Genomic DNA, 9,822 nt, shown 5'->3' on the forward strand with positions numbered 1-9,822 from the left:
CCCCTCTCCTCCACTGCACCCCCCTCTGTGGGGTCCCTGCCACTCACCGTCTGCCTCCTCTCCTCCACCCCCTCCCCCGCTTCCCCACGGGTCACTCTGGGGGCCGGTTTTCTTCACCATCTTTGTGCGTGATCTGGAGGATGGGATGGATTGCACCCTCAGCAAGTTCGCAGATGACACTAAGCTGGGCGGAGAGGGAGATACGCTGGAGGGTCGGGATAGGGTTCAGAGTGACCCAGACCAATTAGAGGATTGGGCCAAAAGAAATCTGATGAGGTTCAGCAAGGACAAGTGCTGAGCCCTGCACTTAGGAGAGAAGAATCCCATGCACTGCCCCAAGTATGCCATGTCCCCACCCCGAACCGACCCTCCCGGAGCATCCTCAATTCCACGAAACAGCTGTTCTGGGGTGGGCAGGAAGTGCTGGGAAGGAGAGTGGGGAGTTGCTCAGTGGGGGTGTGTCTCTCTGGGTGGGGTCTGTGTGTGTTTATGCACAAGCTGATTGTGATGTCACGGATGCCAACAGCCTTTATCTGGGTCGCTTGAACGAGGCCCGCTTTGACAAAGGGGTTTAGGCACCTAAAGAAGTCCAGAGGTGCTTTGTGGGACTGGCAGAAGTGCCTGACTCAGGTGCCCAATTCTGATGCACTTTCCATGGCACACGGGCACGGCTGAAAACCAGACCAGGCCCATCCCTGCCCCAAGGGCCACCCCGTTTCCTCCCTCGCTAGCCCCTCCTTGCAGGAAACCCCGCTTTTGCTGAGAAAGCCTCAATGTCCTGCAAAGCCCATTCGAGTTGCTCCTTGAGTGTCGCCGAAGGGTCACTGGAGAACCTGCCCCATGTCCCATCCCACCCCGAGCACCTGAGGAGATTGGCTCAGCAATTCTGACAGCCCACAGTGTCTGCGAGGAAGGGACTGAGAATAGGGCTCAAACGAAAACGCCCTCTTCCTTCCCCACCTCACAGCTTGTGGGGCTGCCAGAAAACAGGCAGGAATCGCCATCAGGACAGAAAGTAACTGAGACTTAAGAAGCAAGTTTGCCTGGCTGAGGAGAAGCCCAAAGCGTGGGCCTCTGGGGCCAGAGCCCTGGGGGTGAGAACTCACTGGGCACAATGTTACTCCAGGGGGCCTGGTTCCAGGATCACCTAAACCCAGGGCTTGGGGTGCTGGAGGCCTTTGCCCTGGTGTCTCAGGGCAACCCCTGGGGATTACTGCAGCTGGCCTGCATTGTGCTGGATTAGCACCGTCTGTCCTGGTTGCCAACAGCTGAGGGGTAGCTCAGTGGTTTGAGCATTCGCTAAACCCAGGGTTGTGAGTTCAATCCTTGAGGGGACCATTTCGAGATCTCGGGTAAAAATTGGGGTTTGGTCCTGCTTTGAGCAAGGGGGTGGACTGGATGACCTCTTGAGGTCCCTTCCAACCCTGATATCCTAGGATGCAGTAGAGCACAGCGGAGTGGTACACTCGCCTCCATACTCCAGACCCCCGGCGGGTCAGAAGCTCCCAGAATTGCAGCCTTTTGTATGCGCTGCAGGGTGCTCTGTCCCGAAGAGGAAGAGTTACAAAGGTGTCTAGAGGCTTTTGTAACTCGGACAGAGCCCAGATGTTGGCAGGCGAGAGGGAACCTGGGACCTCTGGAGCTTAGTGCAGGAGCCTCGACCACAGGAGCGAAAAGCCAAGAGGCTGTTAGCTAAGGCTCTCGAGCAGACTCCTTTTCTCTGTGTCTCCAAGTGGTCCTGGTGCCACGAGATGGGCCAGAACCCCACAGCCAGGACATATGTGGGTTCCCCCGACCAGGGCAGGGATGGGCCTGGTCTGGTTTTCAGCCGTGCCCGTGTGCCATGGAAAGTGCATCAGAATTGGGCACCTGAGTCAGGCACTTCTGCCAGTCCCACAAAGCACCTCTGGACTTCTTTAGGTGCCTAAACCCCTTTGTCAAAGCGGGCCTCATTCAAGTGACCCAGATAAAGGCTGGCTGGAGTTGATCACCCTTGACGAGTGTTTCTTTTCAGCCCCTGGGAGATATTCCTACACACAGCAAGGGATGCTTTCCATGAGCACGGCCAACCAGCATCATTACCATCGTCATATGGGAGCTGCTTGTTAATGAGGGGCTGGGAGTGCGCTCTTCTTCCTGCTCTTCTGGGCTTCCTTTTTCCCACTTCCCCTTCGTGTCAGACGGCTCCTTCTTCGTCCCTGCAGCAGAAAGAAACATTCTTAACATTTTGTTTACAGAGGATGGAAGTTGGGCCCAGAGCCCTGAAGCGAATTGCCCAGGGTCAGACTGAAGGTTGTTGGTTTTTATTATCTTTTTTGGTTTTGTTATCTTCCCTTTTGGTTCTATCCCTGGAAATTGCCCCCGACTAGTCTGCTGAAAGATAAAATCATCTAAATCTGCCTCCAAAGAACCTGACAGGCTGAAGCAGGAGGAGACCTGAGAGATGGCCACTTTCAAATCAAAAGGGAACGCTGAGACCTGCCTCTTGCCACACCCGCCCCCACCCGTCCCGAGGAGAAGGAGGCGCCGACCTGTCGTGTGCGATCTAATGAGCAGGGAAAGAATCTGGGAATTACCTTCTGTAAAAACTCATCCTTTTGTTCCTCAAACACCTGTGGAAATAGCTGATTCAAGAAGTTGCTGACAGAGGGATGGTCCACGTCTCTCAGCAGCTCCTTGGGTCACCAGCCGTTGTCAACCAAGCCAGTTGGCAGACTGACGGCAGGGCAAGAATGCTGACGCCAAACACTCTTTGCTGTTGGCATCCGTGACATCACAATCAGCTTGTGCATAAACACACACAGACCCCACCCAGAGAGATGGTGAAGAAAACCGGCCCCCAGAGTGACCCGTGGGGAAGCGGGGGAGGGGGTGGAAGAGAGGAGGCAGACGGTGAGTGGCAGGGACCCCACAGAGGGGGGTGCAGTGGAGGAGAGGGGGAAATCATCCAGGCAGCGGTGGGCAGTGTGGGCTGGGAGAAGGGGCGAGGCAGATACAGGAAGAGATGGAGCACAGGGGGGAAATGGGGCCCAGGCACCCGGGGCCTGGTCATCGTTGGCACCAGGAGAGGAGAGGAGATAGAGACAGAGACAGAGTGTGTGTGATGGCCAACATACTAGAGGAGAGACAGAGAAAAACATGGTAGGATAGCAAGCAACTCACCTCCTGGAGTCATCTGTCATGAAGCAGGACTTCATGTTTCCTCTGAATTGTGTGGGGGTGCCTCAGTTTCCCCTATGCAGTTCTTAAGGATCTAGGGGGTGGGGTAAGGGTGTATGATCATTGCAGAGCTCTGGAGGGCAGGTGTGTGCAGGGGTCTGGACACAGAGAATGGCCGACACCCTCTTTCCTGGCACCTGATGCCCTGGGCCGTTCCCCCCTGCAAGGTGAGAGCTAAAGGGTTGGAGAACAAAGGAATCGGGTGCCCTCCTGGCCGGGGACAGGGACAAAGCCCAGAGGAGGAGGGGCTGGGGGGAGTTTCAGTTGGGGGCTGGCTGGAGACATGGAGTGAAGGGCAGACGGGGTTGTCTGGCTCACTGCCCCCCAAAATGGACCCGGCTGAGGGGTCCGGTTCTCTGCACCTACAGGCTCTGTGTTAGACCATGTCCCTGTCGTCTAATAAACCTCTGTTTTCCTGGCTGGCTGAGAGTCCCGTCTGACTGCGGAGTTGGGGGGCAGGACCCTCTGGCTTCCCCAGGACCCCGCCTGGGCGGACTGGCTGTGGGAAGCGCAGGGAGGGGCAGAGGAGGCTGAAGTCTGAAGGAGGCTGAAGACGTGTTGTGCGTGTCGTGTTGCATGTGTCGTGTGACGTGTTGTGTGTGTGACTTGTGTGTCATTTTGTGTGTGTGTGACGTGTTTATGTGTGCGTGTTGTGGTCCATGTTGAGTGTGTGTGTGCCATGTTGTATGCCGTGTTGTGTGCATGTGACGGTGTGTGCCGTATTGTGTGCCGTTTTGTGTGCATGTTGTGTGTGTCGGTGTCATGTGTTGTGTGAGATATTTGTGTCTCGTGTTGTGTCTCGTGTTGTCTGTGTGTGTGTCGTGTTGTGTGTGTGTGAGTGATATTTTGTGTGCGATGTTTTGTGCATCGTGTTGTGTGTGTGTGTCACGTGTGCCGTTTTGTGTGTCATGTGAGGGGTTGTGTGTTGTATTGTGTGTGGGTGTCGGTGTCATGTGTGATTTCTGTGTCACGTTGTCTGCCGTTTTGTGCGTCTCGTGTGTGTGTGTGTATGTGTCGGTGTCGTGTATTGTGTGTGATTTTTGTGTGTCGTGTTGTGTGCTGTTTTGTGTGTCATTTTATTTGTGTGTCATGTTGTTTGTGTGTCGGTGTCCTGTGTTGTGTGTGTGTGAGAGACGTGTTTCTGTATGTGTGACGTGTTCTCTCTGTGTGTGTCGGTGTCGTGTTTTGTGTGTGTGATGTTTTGTGTGTGATGTGTATGTTGTCTTGGGTGTCCACACAGGGTAATGCACAAAGCATTCCCCTCATGGAGGAAGAGTGACACAACGTGGCCACTCAGGAGTAACACACAAACAATCCCTCCCTCCCCGGAGCAACAGTGATGTGTGTGGCCAATTCAGGTCATGCCCAAACCATTTCCATCATGGAGAAAGAGTGACACCAGGTGGCCAATCCAGATAATGCACAAACCATTTCCCTCACAGAGCAACAGTGACACCGGGTGGCTAATCCAGGTATTGCACAAAGCATTTCCCTCATGGAGCAACAGTGACACACGGTGGCCACTCACGGTAGTGCACAAATAATTTCCTTAACGGAGCAACAGTGACACCGGGTGGCCAGTCAGTGTAATGCACAAATCATTTCCCTCCTGGACCAACAGTGACACCGGGCGGCCCCTTGGAGTAACACACAAATCATTTCCTCACGGAGCACCCGTTGCACAAACTGAGTTTAATAATAATAATAATAATAATAAAGAAAAAATAGTTTCACTAGAAAAGGTAGATTTTCAGTGATTATAAGGGATAGCAAACAGAAGAAGGCAGATTACTAAGCAAATACAAATACACACACATACTAAGCCTAAGATCTTAAAGAGACTGGATTCAAGAAGTCATTTCCCATCCTAAATGTCTTTTGGCAACTTGAAGAGTTTCTGTAGCTTAGACTTCCCGTTGTTTCTCTTTACAGACTAGACTCCTGTCTTAGTCTGGACTCCCCCCTTCTCGTTTCCTTTGTCTCTTCAGGTACTTTCAGCAGCCTTTCTACTGCCCTGCATGATTTTCGTCCGCTCCGACTTCTCCATGGCTCCCGAGACCTCACCTGTGGGAATGCACACCTACCCGGGTCCTACAAAGGGAGACGGCACCAGGAGAGCAGAGGAGAGAGAGCGAGTTGGCGAACACACGAGAAGACGGCGAGTGCGGACGAGGAACTGGAAGCGCCGACCTGGCAGCCGGGTCTGCAGCGGGCAGAGAGCGGAGGCCTGGTTCCGCCTCCGTGGAAAGAGGCCCAAGCGGCTCAGGCCCCTCCGGCCGCGTTCCCCTCCGGCGAGAGCTCCGGCACCATTCCTCGCCAGAGCCGCTGCGAGAGCCGAGCCGGAGCCCTCGCTCCCCAGCGCTCGACGGGGGCTAGGAATCTCGCCCTCGGCCCTGCCGCCCTCTTCCCTCCCGCCCACACCGGCCCCACGCGCCGCCCAGAGACCGAGTTCCCCCGACCGTCCCCGCTCCGCTCTCGCCCCCGCGGGGGGTCGTCTCCGGGGTGGGATTTCGGTGTCGTGTCCTCTGCCGTCTTGTGTGTCGTGTGACGTGTCGTATGTCGTGTCGTGGGTGTGTGAGACGTCGTGTGTGTCAGTGCCGTGTGTGAGAGCCGCCGTGTGCTGTGCGTGTGTGCGTGAGTGTGTGTCGGCGTGTGTGAGAGACGTGATTGTGTGTGTGAGACGTTGTTTGTCATGTGGTGTCGTGTATGTGTGAGACGTGGTTGTGTGTTTTCTTGAGTGTTTTGTTGAGTGTGTGATGTGTTGTGTGTCCGTGTTGCTGTGATTTTTGTGTGTGTGACAGGTTGTGTGTCATGTTGTGCATGTGCGCGTGCGACGTGCAGTGTAGCCGTGACATGCTGTATACGTGCAACGCGCAACGTGCCTGCGATGCGCACTGTGTTGTGTGTGCAACATGTGACGTGCTGTCTACAACGTGCAACAGGCTGTGTGTGATGTGTTGTGCATGTGACATGTAAAGTGTGACGTGCAACATGCTGTGTGTTCCACATGCAACGTGTCAGTGTCATATGTGTGTCTCAATGTCGTGTGCCATTTTGTGTCGTGTGCCATTTTGTGTCACGTGTCATGTTGTGTGCGTCGTGTCTGTGACATGTCGTGTGTGTGCGTGCGACGTGTTGTGCATGTGCATGTGCATAGTCAGACAAGTGCGTGACGTGATATGTGCGACATGCGACAAACTGTGTGTGCGAAGTTGTGTGTATGCGACGTATGTGCAACATGCTGTGTGTCTTTGAGTGTGTGTGAGACGTGTTGTGAGATGTGTTGTGGGTCATGTTGAGTGTGAGACGTGTTATGGGTCGTGTTGAGTGTGTGAGTGTGTGAGTGTGACGTGTTGTGGGTTGTTGAGTGTGTTTTTGTGACATGTTGTGGGTCGTGTTGTGTTGAGTGTGTGTGTGTGACATGTTGTGGGTCGTGTGTGTAATGTTTTGTGTGTGATGCTTTCTGTGTCGTGTTGTGTGTGTGTTTGCATCGTGTGTATTTTTGTTTGTCTTGTTGTGTGCCATTTTGTGTCATCGTGTGTGTGTGACGTGTGTGCGTCCACGCCTTCGATGTATTGTGCGTGTCCGTGTGGGAAGTGCGAAGTGGGATGGGTCAACTTGCCACCCCCTTCCCCAACACTTTAGCCCCCTGTCGTAAACATGACCCTACCCCCACTCCAGGGTGCTACTGACACTGAAACGACCTAAAAGACCCCCGACTGATCACTATTGGCTGCACCCCATTGCCACCCGCACTTCTATGCTGCTGCTGGCCAAACCCTCCAACCAAAATCTAAACCCCACCCCCTACCCGGAACCCAACTGGAACCCTGACCCCATAACCTGCCCCCCAACTCGAAACCCCTGAACCAAAACTGTAGCCCAACCCTCACCCCAACCCGAACCTCCAGCTCTGAACCCAGCCCCCCGAAGCCTGACACCGCTTTAAGCCAGAGCCCACTTCCCCATTCCCACCCTGGGCAACAACAGTGCAAACCACACCCTCCTGCCCCCCGCCCAGGGATCCTGCTTCTTACCACCCCTTCTTTGGAAATGAACCTTTTCTTCACTTGCATCCCACACACCTTCATTCTCCTTTGAGGGCTTATTTAGTGACAGGGGTCTACACAAGGCAACTCTTTGCTATCACAGCGTAACAGGACACAGAGACGTGAAAACAGTGCAAACAACATTCCACGAGTTTTCAGGAGGTTTAAACACCCAATACATTTGAACATTTAACAGTCGCTTTGATCTCTACTAACACACACATCCATGGTTGGGAGGCTCTGTTTGCTGCGGTGGATCCACTGGGGGTTGATGTCATGGGGGTTGAGTGAAAACCCACTAAATTGACAGCAGAGCGCTCTCCAGTCGCCGTTGGGACTGCGCCAGGAACGGCAGGAAAAAGGTAAATTGACCGAAGAGCGTCTCCCATCGACCCAGCCCAGTATAGACAGAGCAGTAAGTCGACCGAAGCGACGTCAAATCCAGCTCTGTTATTCACGCAGCGGGAGCAGCGTAACTTAGGACGACTTCCTGCGGTAGGATAGAGTCATAAATAGAAAGGGAAGGCTAACCACCTTTAAATCCCTCCTGGCCAGAGGAACTGGGATTGTTTACTCTACAGAAGAGAAGAATGAGGGGGGATGTCATAGCTGCTTTGAACTAAATGAGGGTGGATCCAAAGAGGACGGATCTAGACTATTCTCAGTGACAGCAGATGACAGGACAAGGAGTAATGGTCAAGTTGCAGTGGGGGAGATTTAGGTTGGATATTAGGAAAAACTTTTTCACTAGGAGGGTGGTGAAATACTGGAATGGGTTACCTTGGGAGGTGGTGGAATCTGCTTCCTTAGAAGTTTTTAAGATCAGGCTTGAGAAAGCCCTGGCTGGGATGATTTAGTTGGGGATTGGTCCTCCTCTGGGCAAGGGGTTGAACTAGATACCTCCTGAGGTCCCTTCCAACACCGATATCCTAGGATTCTATGATCATTTGGCCAACAACATGCAGCAAAGCACCCAACTCAGTTGCATGAATGCTCTATAAACCACTCCTCAATTATACAGAGACACCAGCATATCTCCCCAGCTCTCAGCCTTGCACTTCAGAAATGTACCATCTTACACGGCTCACGGCCTTCTCTTGAAAAGTGTAAGCTCATTAATTAGTTCGCCACTTCATCAAAAATAAAGGGGACATGCACCAGCCTTTGTCATGTGAGCAACTTTCCCAAGCACTTTGGACAAACTCAGGAGTAAGTATAAAATAGTAAAATAACTTTATTAACTCCAGAAAGTTAGATTTTAACTGAGTATAAGTATTGGTCACAGAGGTCAAAAGTGTTTACATAACAAATGAAAACAGACTCCCAGTCTAAACTCTAATTTGAATATACTAAGCAAGAATTGGATCAAACAGCTTTTCTCACTCACTGGTTGCTCCAGGCAATGTTGAGATCTGAATACACAGACTGAATTCCCTCTCAGCCTGGGACAAATCTCCGCAGTTCAAATTCTGAGTCTTCCAGACAATCTTCCAGGTGTTGAGATTGGGGAAGAGACAGGCCACGTGGGGGTGTCTTTGACTCTCATACATATTTTTTCTCCAGCTGCTACGTAGATTCTTGCCGTGATGCTGGGGTTAGTTAGCCCCCAATATGGAGCAGCAGTTTGCCTCCTGCACCTTGTGGTAGGCATGTCACAGCTCCTTCACTTTCACCCCGCACGGCAGTGTGTCCCTGTCATGGCCCCTTTCTATCATGCATCACGAAATCTGCGTGCGCACCTCGGGAGTTACACCACAGAAAGCTGCTTTCCTGTGCAGAAACTTGCCCGTGTAGACAAGGCCGCAGAGGGCTTCCATAAGAACGCACGACAGGTCATAGACTGGGTCAGACCAATGGTCCGTCAAGCCCAGTGTGCTACCTGAGAGCGACCAGTGCCGGATGCATTGGAGGGAAAGAACAGAACAGGCTTGTTGACCTGCAAGGTGAGGGTCTTTCACCTTTATATTTAACTTCATTGTTGTCAATTCCTACTTATCCTATATCTAACTACCCCTCCTCTGACGTCTCTAGGCAAATCAGGTGTGAACCACTCCTTTGACACAGACGTGTCCCAATCCAGCTGAATTGAGGCAGAATTTGGGCCAATGTCAGTTTGGAAAAGGCCTGCTTCACCCAGCAGGTTTCTCAAAGTATCCGCTGCTGTGAACCGCATGTCGTCTGGATGTGCGAACTCCAAAGATAGCAAACATGAAAAAAAAAATGCAAAGCCGGTTCTGAGGTTTCCAGAGCCAGGCCTGAGGGTTAAAGAGCTGTGCTCAAAAGGACAAGGGTCTCAGCAGCTATAAAAAGAACTAGTTGCAAAAACAAAACAAAAATTACATGGAAAAAAAACAACCAAACAACAACCACCCAGAAAAACTCCTATCACTCGCCCATCACCATTGTAGATCTTGACATCTCCTGCCTAATGTGACATCTTTGCTTTGCGAACAAGAGCCCTGGGGAACTCCTGCGAACTCCAAAGATAGCAAACATGAAAAAAAAAACGCAAAGCCGGTTCTGAGGTTTCCAGAGCCAGGCCTGAGGGTTAAGG

Source organism: Caretta caretta, chromosome 28 (genome assembly GCF_965140235.1).
Source record: "Caretta caretta isolate rCarCar2 chromosome 28, rCarCar1.hap1, whole genome shotgun sequence".
In the NCBI taxonomy this organism is placed as follows: Eukaryota; Metazoa; Chordata; order Testudines; family Cheloniidae; genus Caretta; species Caretta caretta.